Raw genomic sequence first — 16,732 nt, 5'->3', positions numbered from 1 at the left:
CTCTCCCTTCAGAGATGTTCCATCGGGTTCAAGTCCGGGTTCTGGCTGGGCCACTCAAGGACATTCAGAGACTTGTCCCCAAAGCCACTCCTGCGTTGTCTTGGCTGTGTGCTTAGGCTCGTTGTCCTGTTGGAAGGTGAACCTTCGCCCCCAGTCTGAGGTCCTAAGCGCTCTGGAGCAGGTTTTCATCAAGGATCTCTCAGTACTTTGCTCGGTTCATCTTTCCCTCGATCCTGACTTGTCTCCCAGTCCCTGCTGCTGAAAAACATCCCCACAGCATGATGCTGCCACCACCATGTTTCACCGTAGGGGTGGTGCCAGGTTTCCTCCAGACGTGACGCTTGGCATTGAGGCCAAAAAGTTCAATCTTAGTTTCACTCTCATGGTCTGAGAGTCCTTTAGGTGCCTACTGGCAAACTCCAAGCAGGCTGTCATGTGCCTTTTTACAGAGGAGAGGCTTCCGTTGGCCACTCTACCATTAAGGCCAGATTGGTGGAGTGCTGCAGAGAATGGTTGTCCTTCTGGAAGGTTCTCCCACCTCCACAGAGGAACTCTGGAACTCTGTCAGAGTGACCATCAGGTTCTTGGTCACCTGCCTGACCAAGGCCCCTCTCCCCTGATTGCTCAGTTTGGCCGGGCGGCCAGCTCTAGGAAGAGTCTTGGTGGTTCCAAACTTCTTCCATTTAAGAATGATGGAGGCCACTGTGTTCTCGGGAACCTTCAATGTTGCGTACATTTTGTGGTACCCTTCCCCAGATCTGTGCCTCAACACAATCCTGTCTCTGAGCTCTACGGACAATTCCTTCGACCTCATGGCTTGGTTTTTGCTCTGACGTGCACTGTCAACTGTGGGACCTTATATAGACAGGTGTGCCTTTCCAAATCATGTCCAATCAACTGAATTTACCACAGGTGGACTCCAATCAAGTTGTAGAAACATCTCCAAGATGATCAATGGAAACAGGATGCACCTGAGCTCAATTTCGTGTCTCATAGCAAAGGGTCTGAATACTTATGTAAATAAGGTATTTCTCTTCTTTTATTGTAACAGACGTTTTTGCAAATGTATTTTCTCTTTGTCATTATGGGGCATTGTGATGTCGCTATGGGGCATTGTGATGTCATTATGGGGCATTGTGATGTCATTATGGGGCATTGTGATGTCATTATGGGGCATTGTGATGTCATTATGGGGCATTGTGTGTAGTTTGATGAGGATTTTTTCAAATCAATTTTAGAATACGGCTGTAAAGTAACAAAATGTGGAAAAGGGGAAGGGGTCTGAATACTTTCCGAATGCACTGTATGTACAAATCTATCTCAATACCTGGTACCCCTGCTCATTAGCTCAGTACTGGTACCCCGTGTATTTAGCCACGTTAACGTTACCCATTGACTCGGTACTAGTACTCCGGTTCTATCCAGATCAGTAAGGTTGAAGGAGGGTTCTATCCAGATCAGTTGGGTGAAGGAGGGTTCTATCCAGATAAGGTTGGGTGAAGGAGGGTTCTATCCAGATAAGGTTGGGTAACGGAGGGTTCTAACCAGATAAGGTTGGGTAAAGGAGGGTTCTATCCAGATAAGGTTGGGTAACGGAGGGTTCTATCCAGATAAGGTTGGGTAACGGAGGGTTCTATCCAGATAAGGTTGGGTGACGGAGGGTTCTATCCAGATAAGGTTGGGTAAAGGAGGGTTCTATCCAGATAAGGTTGGGTAACGGAGGGTTCTATCCAGATAAGGTTGGGTAAAGGAGGGTTCTATCCAGATAAGGTTGGGTAACGGAGGGTTCTATCCAGATAAGGTTGGGTAACGGAGGGTTCTATCCAGATCAGTTGGGTGAAGGAGGGTTCTATCCAGATAAGGTTGGGTGACGGAGGGTTCTAACCAGATCAGTTAGGTGAAGGAGGGTTCTAACGAGATCAGTTGGGTGAAGGAGGGTTCTATCCAGATAAGGTTGGGTGAAGGAGGGTTCTATCCAGATCAGTTGGGTGAAGGAGGGTTCTATCCAGGTAAGGTTGGGTGAAGGAGGGTTCTATCCAGATCAGTTGGGTGAAGGAGGGTTCTATCCAGGTAAGGTTGGGTGACGGAGGGTTCTATCCAGGTAAGGTTGGGTGAAGGAGGGTTCTAACCAGATAAGATTGGGTGAAGGAGGGTTCTATCCAGGTAAGGTTGGGTGAAGGAGGGTTCTATCCAGGTAAGGTTGGGTGAAGGAGGGTTCTAACCAGATAAGGTTGGGTGACGGAGGGTTCTAACCAGATAAGGTTGGGTGACGGAGGGTTCTATTCAGATCAGTTGGGTGAAGGAGGGTTCTAACCAGATAAGGTTGGGTAACGGAGGGTTCTATCCAGATAAGGTTGGGTAACGGAGGGTTCTATCCAGATAAGGTTGGGTGAAGGAGGGTTCTATCCAGATCAGTTGGGTGAAGGAGGGTTCTATCCAGATAAGGTTGGGTAAAGGAGGGTTCTAACCAGATAAGGTTGGGTAAAGGAGGGTTCTATCCAGATAAGGTTGGGTAACGGAGGGTTCTATCCAGATAAGGTTGGGTAACGGAGGGTTCTAGCCAGATAAGGTTGGGTGAAGGAGGGTTCTATCCAGGTAAGGTTGGGTAACGGAGGGTTCTATCCAGATAAGGTTGGGTAACGGAGGGTTCTATCCAGATAAGGTTGGGTAACGGAGGGTTCTATCCAGATAAGGTTGGGTAACGGAGGGTTCTATCCAGATAAGGTTGGGTGAAGGAGGGTTCTATCCAGATAAGGTTGGGTAACGGAGGGTTCTATCCAGATAAGGTTGGGTAACGGAGGGTTCTATCCAGGTAAGGTTGGGTAACGGAGGGTTCTATCCAGATAAGGTTGGGTAACGGAGGGTTCTATCCAGATAAGGTTGGGTAACGGAGGGTTCTATCCAGATAAGGTTGGGTAACGGAGGGTTCTATCCAGATAAGGTTGGGTAACGGAGGGTTCTATCCAGATAAGGTTGGGTAACGGAGGGTTCTATCCAGATAAGGTTGGGTAACGGAGGGTTCTATCCAGATAAGGTTGGGTAACGGAGGGTTCTATCCAGATAAGGTTGGGTAACGGAGGGTTCTATCCAGATAAGGTTGGGTAACGGAGGGTTCTATCCAGATAAGGTTGGGTAACGGAGGGTTCTATCCAGATAAGGTTGGGTAACGGAGGGTTCTATCCAGATAAGGTTGGGTGAAGGAGGGTTCTATCCAGATAAGGTTGGGTAACGGAGGGTTCTATCCAGATAAGGTTGGGTAACGGAGGGTTCTATCCAGATAAGGTTGGGTAACGGAGGGTTCTATCCAGATAAGGTTGGGTAACGGAGGGTACTATCCAGATAAGGTTGGGTGACGGAGGGTTCTATCCAGATAAGGTTGGGTAACGGAGGGTTCTATCCAGATAAGGTTGGGTAACGGAGGGTTCTATCCAGATAAGGTTGGGTGAAGGAGGGTTCTATCCAGATAAGGTTGGGTAACGGAGGGTTCTATCCAGATAAGGTTGGGTAACGGAGGGTTCTATCCAGATAAGGTTGGGTAACGGAGGGTTCTATCCAGATAAGGTTGGGTAACGGAGGGTACTATCCAGATAAGGTTGGGTGACGGAGGGTTCTATCCAGATAAGGTTGGGTGAAGGAGGGTTCTATCCAGATAAGGTTGGGTAACGGAGGGTTCTATCCAGATAAGGTTGGGTAACGGAGGGTTCTATCCAGATAAGGTTGGGTGACGGAGGGTTCTATCCAGATAAGGTTGGGTAACGGAGGGTTCTATCCAGATAAGGTTGGGTAACGGAGGGTTCTATCCAGATAAGGTTGGGTAACGGAGGGTTCTATCCAGATAAGGTTGGGTAACGGAGGGTACTATCCAGATAAGGTTGGGTAACGGAGGGTTCTATCCAGATAAGGTTGGGTGACGGAGGGTTCTATCCAGATAAGGTTGGGTAACGGAGGGTTCTATCCAGATAAGGTTGGGTGACGGAGGGTTCTATCCAGATAAGGTTGGGTAACGGAGGGTTCTATCCAGATAAGGTTGGGTAACGGAGGGTTCTATCCAGATAAGGTTGGGTAACGGAGGGTTCTATCCAGATAAGGTTGGGTAACGGAGGGTTCTATCCAGATAAGGTTGGGTGAAGGAGGGTTCTAACCAGATAAGGTTGGGTAACGGAGGGTTCTATCCAGATAAGGTTGGGTGAAGGAGGGTTCTAACCAGATAAGGTTGGGTAACGGAGGGTTCTATCCAGATAAGGTTGGGTGACGGAGGGTTCTATCCAGATAAGGTTGGGTAACGGAGGGTTCTATCCAGATAAGGTTGGGTAACGGAGGGTTCTAACCAGATAAGGTTGGGTAACGGAGGGTTCTAACCAGATAAGGTTGGGTAACGGAGGGTTCTATCCAGATAAGGTTGGGTAACGGAGGGTTCTATCCAGATAAGGTTGGGTAACGGAGGGTTCTATCCAGATAAGGTTGGGTAACGGAGGGTTCTATCCAGATAAGGTTGGGTAACGGAGGGTTCTATCCAGATAAGGTTGGGTAACGGAGGGTTCTATCCAGATAAGGTTGGGTAACGGAGGGTTCTATCCAGATAAGGTTGGGTAACGGAGGGTTCTATCCAGATAAGGTTGGGTAACGGAGGGTTCTATCCAGATAAGGTTGGGTAAAGGAGGGTTCTAACCAGATAAGGTTGGGTAAAGGAGGGTTCTATCCAGATAACGTTGGGTAAAGGAGGGTTCTATCCAGATAAGGTTGGGTAACGGAGGGTTCTATCCAGATAAGGTTGGGTAACGGAGGGTTCTATCCAGATAAGGTTGGGTAACGGAGGGTTCTATCCAGATAAGGTTGGGTAACGGAGGGTTCTATCCAGATAAGGTTGGGTAACGGAGGGTTCTATCCAGATAAGGTTGGGTAAAGGAGGGTTCTAACCAGATAAGGTTGGGTAAAGGAGGGTTCTATCCAGATAAGGTTGGGTGACGGAGGGTTCTATCCAGATAAGGTTGGGTAACGGAGGGTTCTAACCAGATAAGGTTGGGTGACGGAGGGTTCTATCCAGATAAGGTTGGGTAACGGAGGGTTCTATCCAGATAAGGTTGGGTAACGGAGGGTACTATCCAGATAAGGTTGGGTAACGGAGGGTTCTATCCAGATAAGGTTGGGTAACGGAGGGTTCTATCCAGATAAGGTTGGGTAACGGAGGGTTCTATCCAGATAAGGTTGGGTAACGGAGGGTTCTATCCAGATAAGGTTGGGTAACGGAGGGTTCTATCCAGATAAGGTTGGGTAACGGAGGGTTCTATCCAGATAAGGTTGGGTAACGGAGGGTTCTATCCAGATAAGGTTGGGTAACGGAGGGTTCTATCCAGATAAGGTTGGGTAACGGAGGGTTCTATCCAGATAAGGTTGGGTAACGGAGGGTTCTATCCAGATAAGGTTGGGTAACGGAGGGTTCTATCCAGATAAGGTTGGGTAACGGAGGGTTCTATCCAGATAAGGTTGGGTGAAGGAGGGTTCTATCCAGATAAGGTTGGGTAACGGAGGGTTCTATCCAGATAAGGTTGGGTAACGGAGGGTTCTATCCAGATAAGGTTGGGTAACGGAGGGTTCTATCCAGATAAGGTTGGGTAACGGAGGGTTCTATCCAGATAAGGTTGGGTAACGGAGGGTTCTATCCAGATAAGGTTGGGTAACGGAGGGTACTATCCAGATAAGGTTGGGTGACGGAGGGTTCTATCCAGATAAGGTTGGGTGAAGGAGGGTTCTATCCAGATAAGGTTGGGTAACGGAGGGTTCTATCCAGATAAGGTTGGGTAACGGAGGGTTCTATCCAGATAAGGTTGGGTGACGGAGGGTTCTATCCAGATAAGGTTGGGTAACGGAGGGTTCTATCCAGATAAGGTTGGGTAACGGAGGGTTCTATCCAGATAAGGTTGGGTAACGGAGGGTTCTATCCAGATAAGGTTGGGTAACGGAGGGTACTATCCAGATAAGGTTGGGTAACGGAGGGTTCTATCCAGATAAGGTTGGGTAACGGAGGGTTCTATCCAGATAAGGTTGGGTAACGGAGGGTTCTATCCAGATAAGGTTGGGTAACGGAGGGTTCTATCCAGATAAGGTTGGGTAACGGAGGGTTCTATCCAGATAAGGTTGGGTAACGGAGGGTTCTATCCAGATAAGGTTGGGTAACGGAGGGTTCTAACCAGATAAGGTTGGGTAACGGAGGGTTCTATCCAGATAAGGTTGGGTAAAGGAGGGTTCTAACCAGATAAGGTTGGGTAACGGAGGGTTCTAACCAGATAAGGTTGGGTGACGGAGGGTTCTAACCAGATAAGGTTGGGTGACGGAGGGTTCTATCCAGATAAGGTTGGGTAACGGAGGGTTCTATCCAGATAAGGTTGGGTAAAGGAGGGTTCTATCCAGATAAGGTTGGGTGACGGAGGGTTCTAACCAGATAAGGTTGGGTAACGGAGGGTTCTATCCAGATAAGGTTGGGTAACGGAGGGTTCTAACCAGATAAGGTTGGGTGACGGAGGGTTCTATCCAGATAAGGTTGGGTAAAGGAGGGTTCTAACCAGATAAGGTTGGGTAACGGAGGGTTCTAACCAGATAAGGTTGGGTAACGGAGGGTTCTATCCAGATAAGGTTGGGTAAAGGAGGGTTCTAACCAGATAAGGTTGGGTAACGGAGGGTTCTATCCAGATAAGGTTGGGTGAAGGAGGGTTCTATCCAGATAAGGTTGGGTAACGGAGGGTTCTATCCAGATAAGGTTGGGTAACGGAGGGTTCTATCCAGATAAGGTTGGGTAACGGAGGGTTCTATCCAGATAAGGTTGGGTAACGGAGGGTTCTATCCAGATAAGGTTGGGTAAAGGAGGGTTCTATCCAGATAAGGTTGGGTAACGGAGGGTTCTATCCAGATAAGGTTGGGTAACGGAGGGTTCTATCCAGATAAGGTTGGGTAACGGAGGGTTCTAGCCAGATAAGGTTGGGTAACGGAGGGTTCTATCCAGATAAGGTTGGGTAACGGAGGGTTCTATCCAGATAAGGTTGGGTAACGGAGGGTTCTATCCAGAGGAGACAGTAGCAAAAGCTAGACAAAGAGCCATTTTACTGGTTGAAGTTGAAGTGTTTAATTAAGTATAATGCAGTTGATTGATGACAAACATTGTATTAAGCAGGACATTCATACAAGCCTTAAAATCCTATTATAATCCTAAAGTAGTAGTGTGAAATGCACTCATAAGCAGCATGTAAATAGAGGCCGGTTTGCATGTGTTCTATGAGAACTGCCCCTTGTTCTGCCACCACGCCCATCGCCCTCTATAACCCTAACCCTTTTCATTTCAATTTCAATGGGATACGGATGTCGCAAGACAAAAGTGGAAACCACCATGGCTACCATGGCTCAAAGATACTTTGAGGAGATGTTGTCAATGGGCCACGCGGTGCATTCTGGGTATACTGCAGTGGAGGCTCCTCCGAGCCGGTGTTCAGGTGTGAAACACAAAACAAGTTATAATTTTCAGATTAAACTATGCTAAATATATTGATATGTCACCAAATAATTGATTCAAACACACTGTTTTGCAAAGAAGGTCTACAGTAGCCTGTCAACAGCACTCTGTAGAGTAGCACCATGATGTAGCCGGAGGACAGCTAGCTTCCATCCTCCTCTGGGTACATTGACTTCAATACAAACCCTAGGAGGCTCATGGTTCTCAACCCCTTCCATAGACCTACATGGTAATTATGACAACTTACAGAGTACGGCCTCAGTAGTGAACTAACATGTTGTCCATCCAATCATATAATTAGGATCAGAGAATGAACCTGGTGTGTAGCATTGGGGTTGTGCCGCAGAGCATTATGGGGGGGGGATCTATGTGTTGAGAAGCTTGGTGAGTTGGTGACATTATTGGAGAGATTGAAAAGTGATAGTTGAGCATTTTTTTGATATTATTAAATTCAAATTAGTTTCTTCAAATTACAGGAGGACATGGAGGAGGTTTAATTTATTTAGATTAAAAATAGTTTTCTTGGTTTTAGAACTTCATTTTTGTGTCCAGTTAGTAAGGCAAATTGAAATAACTCACTAATTTCAGTAGCAAGTAGCAGTGGCTAGCTAGCTACTAGCTCGAGTGTGCACCTTTCTCTGCCAACACTACTGAAAATGTTGTGGACTTTTTGTTGAAGAACCCCTTTCATTGTCTGGGGTACACGGAAAAGGTGTGAATTAAGACAGAGGGTCGTCCTCTGTTACATAAAGAAGGATGAAAAGAGGAGGGCGTTCAACACCACCTGGTATCAGAAGGTACAGCTGGTTAACAGGGAGTCTTTCATCAATACCACCTGGTATCAAAAGGTATAGCTGGTTAACAGGGAGTCTTTCATCAATACCACCTGGTATCAAAAGGTATAGCTGGTTAACAGGGAGTCTTTCATCAATACCACCTGGTATCAAAAGGTATAGCTGGTTAACAGGGAGTCTTTCATCAATACCACCTGGTATCAAAAGGTACAGCTGGTTAACAGGGAGTCTTTCATCAATACCACCTGGTATCAAAAGGTACAGCTGGTTAACAGGGAGTCTTTCATCAATACCACCTGGTATCAAAAGGTATAGCTGGTTAACAGGGAGCCTTTCATCAATACCACCTGGTATCAAAAGGTATAGCTGGTTAACAGGGAGTCTTTCATCAATACCACCTGGTATCAAAAGGTATAGCTGGTTAACAGGGAGTCTTTCATCAATACCACCTGGTATCAAAAGGTATAGCTGGTTAACAGGGAGTCTTTCATCAATACCACCTGGTATAGCTGGTTAACAGGGAGTCTTTCATCAATACCACCTGGTATAGCTGGTTAACAGGGAGCCTTTCATCAATACCACCTGGTATCAAAAGGTATAGCTGGTTAACAGGGAGCCTTTCATCAATACCACCTGGTATCAAAAGTACAGCTGGTTAACAGGGAGCCTTTCATCAATACCACCTGGTATCAAAAGGTACAGCTGGTTAACAGGGAGCCTTTCATCAATACCACCTGGTATCAAAAGGTACAGCTGGTTAACAGGGAGCCTTTCATCAATACCACCTGGTATCAATAGTATAGCTGGTTAACAGGGAGCCTTTCATCAATACCACCTGGTATCAATTGTATAGCTGGTTAACAGGGAGTCTTTCATCAATACCACCTGGTATCAAAAGGTACAGCTGGTTAACAGGGAGTCTTTCATCAACACCACCTGGTATCAAAAGGTACAGCTGGTTAACAGGGAGCATTTCATCAATACCACCACCTGGTATCAAAGGTACAGCTGGTTAACAGGGAGCCTTTCATCAATACCACCTGGTATCAAAAGTATAGCTGGTTAACCTTGAGCCTTTCATCAATACCACCTGGTATCAATAGTATAGCTGTTTAACAGGGAGCCTTTCATCAAGCCGCCTGTATTGCTGGCCTTGCTTGCTATTTGGAAAGTCTGAGCTTTCTGCGAATGAGGGGTACGTTGACCTGAACATCGATCGTTCAGCTAAACGGCAAAACAAAAGCAGGGAGCGTATAAATGCCCACATCAGGTTCAAGCTTCTGGGGAAAAAGCCGCATCGATCATGACGAAGGTCCGCGAACTCAAACTGCTCAACACAACGAGGAAGCAAAAAGAAACAGAGATGTTCTCAAACTGCTTCTCAACGCCACTGTGTTTTTGGGCCTGAAAGAACTGGCTTTTAGAGGACACGACGAGAGGGGACGTTCCTCTAACAAGGGCAACTACTGTTTCTCAACGCCACTGTGTTTTTGGGCCTGAAAGAACTGGCTTTCAGAGGACACGACGAGAGGGGACGTTCCTCTAACAAGGGCAACTACAAGGAGCTTGCAGCGGTCACGTTACGATGCTTTACTTGCTGAACATATAGAACGTTCTATTGTCTTCTCTGGGATGTCGAAATCCATTCAGAATGACTTCCATCGCATCATCCATTAAACGTTAGATTGAAGAGAGAGGTTGATGCGGCGCCATTTTTTCACGTGCGCTCAAGTCGGTTTTCCACTCTCCTCCGGTATATATTTAGCAAAAAATGATAACATATAATCACTCCAAGAGAGATGTTAACAGTTGATGTTACTCTTCAATAACACAGACCCCAGAGCAAACCAGGGGAGAAAAACAGGTTTATTCAAAGAGGACAAATTGTAGATTTGCTTGGAGGTAGATGTTTTCTCCCGTGATTCTCTCCTTAGTGATTCTCTCCTCAGTGATTCTCTCCCCAGTGATTATCTCCCCAGTGATTCTCTCCTTAGTGATTCTCTCCTCAGTGATTCTCTCCTCAGTGATTATCTCCCCAGTGATTCTCTCCTCAGTGATTATCTCCCCAGTGATTATCTCCTCAGTGATTCTCTCCTCAGTGATTATCTCCCTGGTGATTATCTCCACAGTGATTATCTCCTCGGTGATTATCTCCCCAGTGATTATCTCCTCAGTGATTATCTCCTCAGTGATTATCTCCTCAGTGATTATCTCCTCGGTGATTATCTCCCCAGTGATTCTCTCCTCAGTGATTATCTCCTCAGTGATTATCTCCCCGGTGATTCTCTCCTCAGTGATTATCTCCCCAGAACAAAGGGACAGGATGTAGTTTTAGAACCCAGCCCCAGCCTGTGGTTGACCAATTAAAATTCCTTGCAATAAAACTGGGCCAATGGCCAAATAACAAGTATCCTGTTTCAGGCCCACTGTATAGACACATTCCTCCCATGTCTCTGACCCATTGATCATTAATCCCCTATTACAGAACAAACACTATTCCCATTGATCGTTAATCCCCTGTTTCAGAACAAACACTTCACATTGATCATTAATCCCTTTGACCTTTAGTCCTCTTGACTTTTAGTCCCTTTGACCTTTAGTCCTCTTGACCTTTAGTCCCTTTGACCTTTAGTCCTATTGACTTTTAGTCATCTGCATTGTGTATTTATCTTCAAAAAATTCTTACAGACACAAGCAACAACAGGGTAAACTAATTGGTAACGTTATGTATTTATAGTCCATCTGGTCAGGGTAACGTTATGTATTTATAGTCCATCTGGTCAGGGTAAACTAATTGGTAACGTTATGTATTTATAGTCCATCTGGTCAGGGTAACGTTATGTATTTATAGTCCATCTGGTCAGGGTAAACTAATTGGTAACGTTATGTATTTATAGTCCATCTGGTCAGGGTAACGTTATGTATTTATAGTCCATCTGGTCAGGGTAACGTTATGTATTTATAGTCCATCTGGTCAGGGTAACATTATGTATTTATAGTCCATCTGGTCAGGGTAACGTTATGTATTTATAGTCCATCTGGTCAGGGTAACGTTATGTATTTATAGTCCATCTGGTCAGGGTAACGTTATGTATTTATAGTCCATCTGGTCAGGGTAACATTATGTATTTATAGTCCATCTGGTCAGGGTAACGTTATGTATTTATAGTCCATCTGGTCAGGGTAACGTTATGTATTTATAGTCCATCTGGTCAGGGTAACGTTATGTATTTATAGTCCATCTGGTCAGGGTAACGTTATGTATTTATAGACCATCTGGTCAGGGTAACGTTATGTATTTATAGTCCATCTGGTCAGGGTAACGTTATGTATTTATAGTCCATCTGGTCAGGGTAACGTTATGTATTTATAGTCCATCTGGTAAGGGTAACGTTATGTATTTATAGTCCATCTGGTCAGGGTAACGTTATGTATTTATAGTCCATCTGGTCAGGGTAACGTTATGTATTTATAGTCCATCTGGTCAGGGTAACGTTATGTATTTATAGTCCATCTGGTCAGGGTAACGTTATGTATTTATAGTCCATCTGGTCAGGGTAACGTTATGTATTTATAGTCCATCTGGTCAGGGTAACGTTATGTATTTATAGTCCATCTGGTCAGGGTAACGTTATGTATTTATAGTCCATCTGGTCAGGGTAACGTTATGTATTTATAGTCCATCTGGTCAGGGTAACGTTATGTATTTATAGTCCATCTGGTCAGGGTAACGTTATGTATTTATAGTCCATCTGGTCAGGGTAACGTTATGTATTTATAGTCCATCTGGTCAGGGTAACGTTATGTATTTATAGTCCATCTGGTCAGGGTAAACTAATTGGTAACGTTATGTATTTATAGTCCATCTGGTCAGGGTAAACTAATTGGTAACGTTATGTATTTATAGTCCATCTGGTCAGGGTAACGTTATGTATTTATAGTCCATCTGGTCAGGGTAACGTTATGTATTTATAGTCCATCTGGTCAGGGTAACGTTATGTATTTATAGTCCATCTGGTCAGGGTAACGTTATGTATTTATAGTCCATCTGGTCAGGGTAACGTTATGTATTTATAGTCCATCTGGTCAGGGTAACGTTATGTATTTATAGTCCATCTGGTCAGGGTAACGTTATGTATTTATAGTCCATCTGGTCAGGGTAACGTTATGTATTTATAGTCCATCTGGTCAGGGTAAACTAATTGGTAACGTTATGTATTTATAGTCCATCTGGTCAGGGTAACGTTATGTATTTATAGTCCATCTGGTCAGGGTAACGTTATGTATTTATAGTCCATCTGGTCAGGGTAACGTTATGTATTTATAGACCATCTGGTCAGGGTAAACTAATTGGTAACGTTATGTATTTATAGTCCATCTGGTCAGGGTAAACTAATTGGTAACGTTATGTATTTATAGTCCATCTGGTCAGGGTAACGTTATGTATTTATAGTCCATCTGGTCAGGGTAACGTTATGTATTTATAGTCCATCTGGTCAGGGTAACGTTATGTATTTATAGTCCATCTGGTCAGGGTAACGTTATGTATTTATAGTCCATCTGGTCAGGGTAACGTTATGTATTTATAGTCCATCTGGTCAGGGTAACGTTATGTATTTATAGTCCATCTGGTCAGGGTAACGTTATGTATTTATAGTCCATCTGGTCAGGGTAACGTTATGTATTTATAGTCCATCTGGTCAGGGTAACGTTATGTATTTATAGTCCATCTGGTCAGGGTAACGTTATGTATTTATAGTCCATCTGGTCAGGGTAACGTTATGTATTTATAGACCATCTGGTCAGGGTAACGTTATGTATTTATAGTCCATCTGGTCAGGGTAACGTTATGTATTTATAGTCCATCTGGTCAGGGTAACGTTATGTATTTATAGTCCATCTGGTCAGGGTAACGTTATGTATTTATAGTCCATCTGGTCAGGGTAACATTATGTATTTATAGTCCATCTGGTCAGGGTAACGTTATGTATTTATAGTCCATCTGGTCAGGGTAACATTATGTATTTATAGTCCATCTGGTCAGGGTAACGTTATGTATTTATAGTCCATCTGGTCAGGGTAACGTTATGTATTTATAGTCCATCTGGTCAGGGTAACGTTATGTATTTATAGTCCATCTGGTCAGGGTAACATTATGTATTTATAGTCCATCTGGTCAGGGTAACGTTATGTATTTATAGTCCATCTGGTCAGGGTAACGTTATGTATTTATAGTCCATCTGGTCAGGGTAACGTTATGTATTTATAGTCCATCTGGTCAGGGTAACGTTATGTATTTATAGACCATCTGGTCAGGGTAACGTTATGTATTTATAGTCCATCTGGTCAGGGTAACGTTATGTATTTATAGTCCATCTGGTCAGGGTAACGTTATGTATTTATAGTCCATCTGGTCAGGGTAACGTTATGTATTTATAGTCCATCTGGTCAGGGTAACGTTATGTATTTATAGTCCATCTGGTCAGGGTAACGTTATGTATTTATAGTCCATCTGGTCAGGGTAACGTTATGTATTTATAGTCCATCTGGTCAGGGTAACGTTATGTATTTATAGTCCATCTGGTCAGGGTAACGTTATGTATTTATAGTCCATCTGGTCAGGGTAACGTTATGTATTTATAGTCCATCTGGTCAGGGTAACGTTATGTATTTATAGTCCATCTGGTCAGGGTAACGTTATGTATTTATAGTCCATCTGGTCAGGGTAACGTTATGTATTTATAGTCCATCTGGTCAGGGTAACGTTATGTATTTATAGTCCATCTGGTCAGGGTAACGTTATGTATTTATAGTCCATCTGGTCAGGGTAACGTTATGTATTTATAGTCCATCTGGTCAGGGTAACGTTATGTATTTATAGTCCATCTGGTCAGGGTAACGTTATGTATTTATAGTCCATCTGGTCAGGGTAACGTTATGTATTTATAGTCCATCTGGTCAGGGTAACGTTATGTATTTATAGTCCATCTGGTCAGGGTAACGTTATGTATTTATAGTCCATCTGGTCAGGGTAACGTTATGTATTTATAGACCATCTGGTCAGGGTAACGTTATGTATTTATAGTCCATCTGGTCAGGGTAACGTTATGTATTTATAGTCCATCTGGTCAGGGTAACGTTATGTATTTATAGTCCATCTGGTCAGGGTAAACTAATTGGTAACGTTATGTATTTATAGTCCATCTGGTCAGGGTAACGTTATGTATTTATAGTCCATCTGGTCAGGGTAACGTTATGTATTTATAGTCCATCTGGTCAGGGTAACGTTGTGTATTTATAGTCCATCTGGTCAGGGTAAACTAATTGGTAACGTTATGTATTTATAGTCCATCTGGTCAGGGTAACGTTGTGTATTTATAGTCCATCTGGTCAGGGTAACGTTATGTATTTATAGTCCATCTGGTCAGGGTAACGTTATGTATTTATAGTCCATCTGGTCAGGGTACCGTTATGTATTTATAGTCCATCTGGTCAGGGTAACGTTATGTATTTATAGTCCATCTGGTCAGGGTAACGTTATGTATTTATAGTCCATCTGGTCAGGGTAAACTAATTGGTAACGTTATGTATTTATAGACCATCTGGTCAGGGTAACGTTATGTATTTATAGTCCATCTGGTCAGGGTAACGTTATGTATTTATAGTCCATCTGGTCAGGGTAACGTTATGTATTTATAGTCCATCTGGTCAGGGTAACGTTATGTATTTATAGTCCATCTGGTCAGGGTAACGTTATGTATTTATAGTCCATCTGGTCAGGGTAACGTTATGTATTTATAGTCCATCTGGTCAGGGTAACGTTATGTATTTATAGTCCATCTGGTCAGGGTAACGTTATGTATTTATAGTCCATCTGGTCAGGGTAACGTTATGTATTTATAGTCCATCTGGTCAGGGTAACGTTATGTATTTATAGACCATCTGGTCAGGGTAACGTTATGTATTTATAGTCCATCTGGTCAGGGTAACGTTATGTATTTATAGTCCATCTGGTCAGGGTAACGTTATGTATTTATAGTCCATCTGGTCAGGGTAAACTAATTGGTAACGTTATGTATTTATAGTCCATCTGGTCAGGGTAACGTTATGTATTTATAGTCCATCTGGTCAGGGTAACGTTATGTATTTATAGTCCATCTGGTCAGGGTAACGTTGTGTATTTATAGTCCATCTGGTCAGGGTAAACTAATTGGTAACGTTATGTATTTATAGTCCATCTGGTCAGGGTAACGTTGTGTATTTATAGTCCATCTGGTCAGGGTAACGTTATGTATTTATAGTCCATCTGGTCAGGGTAACGTTATGTATTTATAGTCCATCTGGTCAGGGTAACGTTATGTATTTATAGTCCATCTGGTCAGGGTAACGTTATGTATTTATAGTCCATCTGGTCAGGGTAACGTTATGTATTTATAGTCCATCTGGTCAGGGTAAACTAATTGGTAACGTTATGTATTTATAGACCATCTGGTCAGGGTAACGTTATGTATTTATAGTCCATCTGGTCAGGGTAACGTTATGTATTTATAGTCCATCTGGTCAGGGTAACGTTATGTATTTATAGTCCATCTGGTCAGGGTAACGTTATGTATTTATAGTCCATCTGGTCAGGGTAAACTAATTGGTAACGTTATGTATTTATAGACCATCTGGTCAGGGTAACGTTATGTATTTATAGTCCATCTGGTCAGGGTAACGTTATGTATTTATAGTCCATCTGGTCAGGGTAACGTTATGTATTTATAGTCCATCTGGTCAGGGTAACGTTATGTATTTATAGTCCATCTGGTCAGGGTAACGTTATGTATTTATAGTCCATCTGGTCAGGGTAACGTTATGTATTTATAGTCCATCTGGTCAGGGTAACGTTATGTATTTATAGTCCATCTGGTCAGGGTAACGTTATGTATTTATAGTCCATCTGGTCAGGGTAACGTTATGTATTTATAGTCCATCTGGTCAGGGTAACGTTATGTATTTATAGTCCATCTGGTCAGGGTAAACTAATTGGTAACGTTATGTATTTATAGTCCATCTGGTCAGGGTAAACTAATTGGTAACGTTATGTATTTATAGTCCATCTGGTCAGGGTAACGTTATGTATTTATAGTCCATCTGGTCAGGGTAACGTTATGTATTTATAGTCCATCTGGTCAGGGTAACGTTATGTATTTATAGTCCATCTGGTCAGGGTAACGTTATGTATTTATAGTCCATCTGGTCAGGGTAACGTTATGTATTTATAGTCCATCTGGTCAGGGTAACGTTATGTATTTATAGTCCATCTGGTCAGGGTAACGTTATGTATTTATAGTCCATCTGGTCAGGGTAACGTTATGTATTTATAGTCCATCTGGTCAGGGTAAACTAATTGGTAACGTTATGTATTTATAGTCCATCTGGTCAGGGTAACGTT

The 16,732-nt window shown here is 43.4% G+C and overlaps 1 long non-coding RNA gene across 1 annotated transcript; it reads right to left on the bottom strand.

Annotated features, from left to right (window-relative positions):
• Positions 1-7,101: 7,101 nt before the first annotated feature.
• LOC129866002 (uncharacterized) lies at positions 7,102-11,763 on the bottom strand. Its single transcript, XR_008761449.1, has 2 exons — positions 8,878-11,763; positions 7,102-8,795 (listed from the first exon to the last, which is right to left on the bottom strand). It is a non-coding gene; the product is annotated as an uncharacterized LOC129866002 (long non-coding RNA).
• Positions 11,764-16,732: the final 4,969 nt, after the last annotated feature.

This window comes from Salvelinus fontinalis, chromosome 11 (assembly GCF_029448725.1).
Source record: "Salvelinus fontinalis isolate EN_2023a chromosome 11, ASM2944872v1, whole genome shotgun sequence".
In the NCBI taxonomy this organism is placed as follows: domain Eukaryota; kingdom Metazoa; phylum Chordata; class Actinopteri; order Salmoniformes; family Salmonidae; genus Salvelinus; species Salvelinus fontinalis.
The sequence above is the reverse complement of the archived record's forward strand: the minus strand, read 5'-3'. Positions and strand labels throughout refer to the sequence as shown.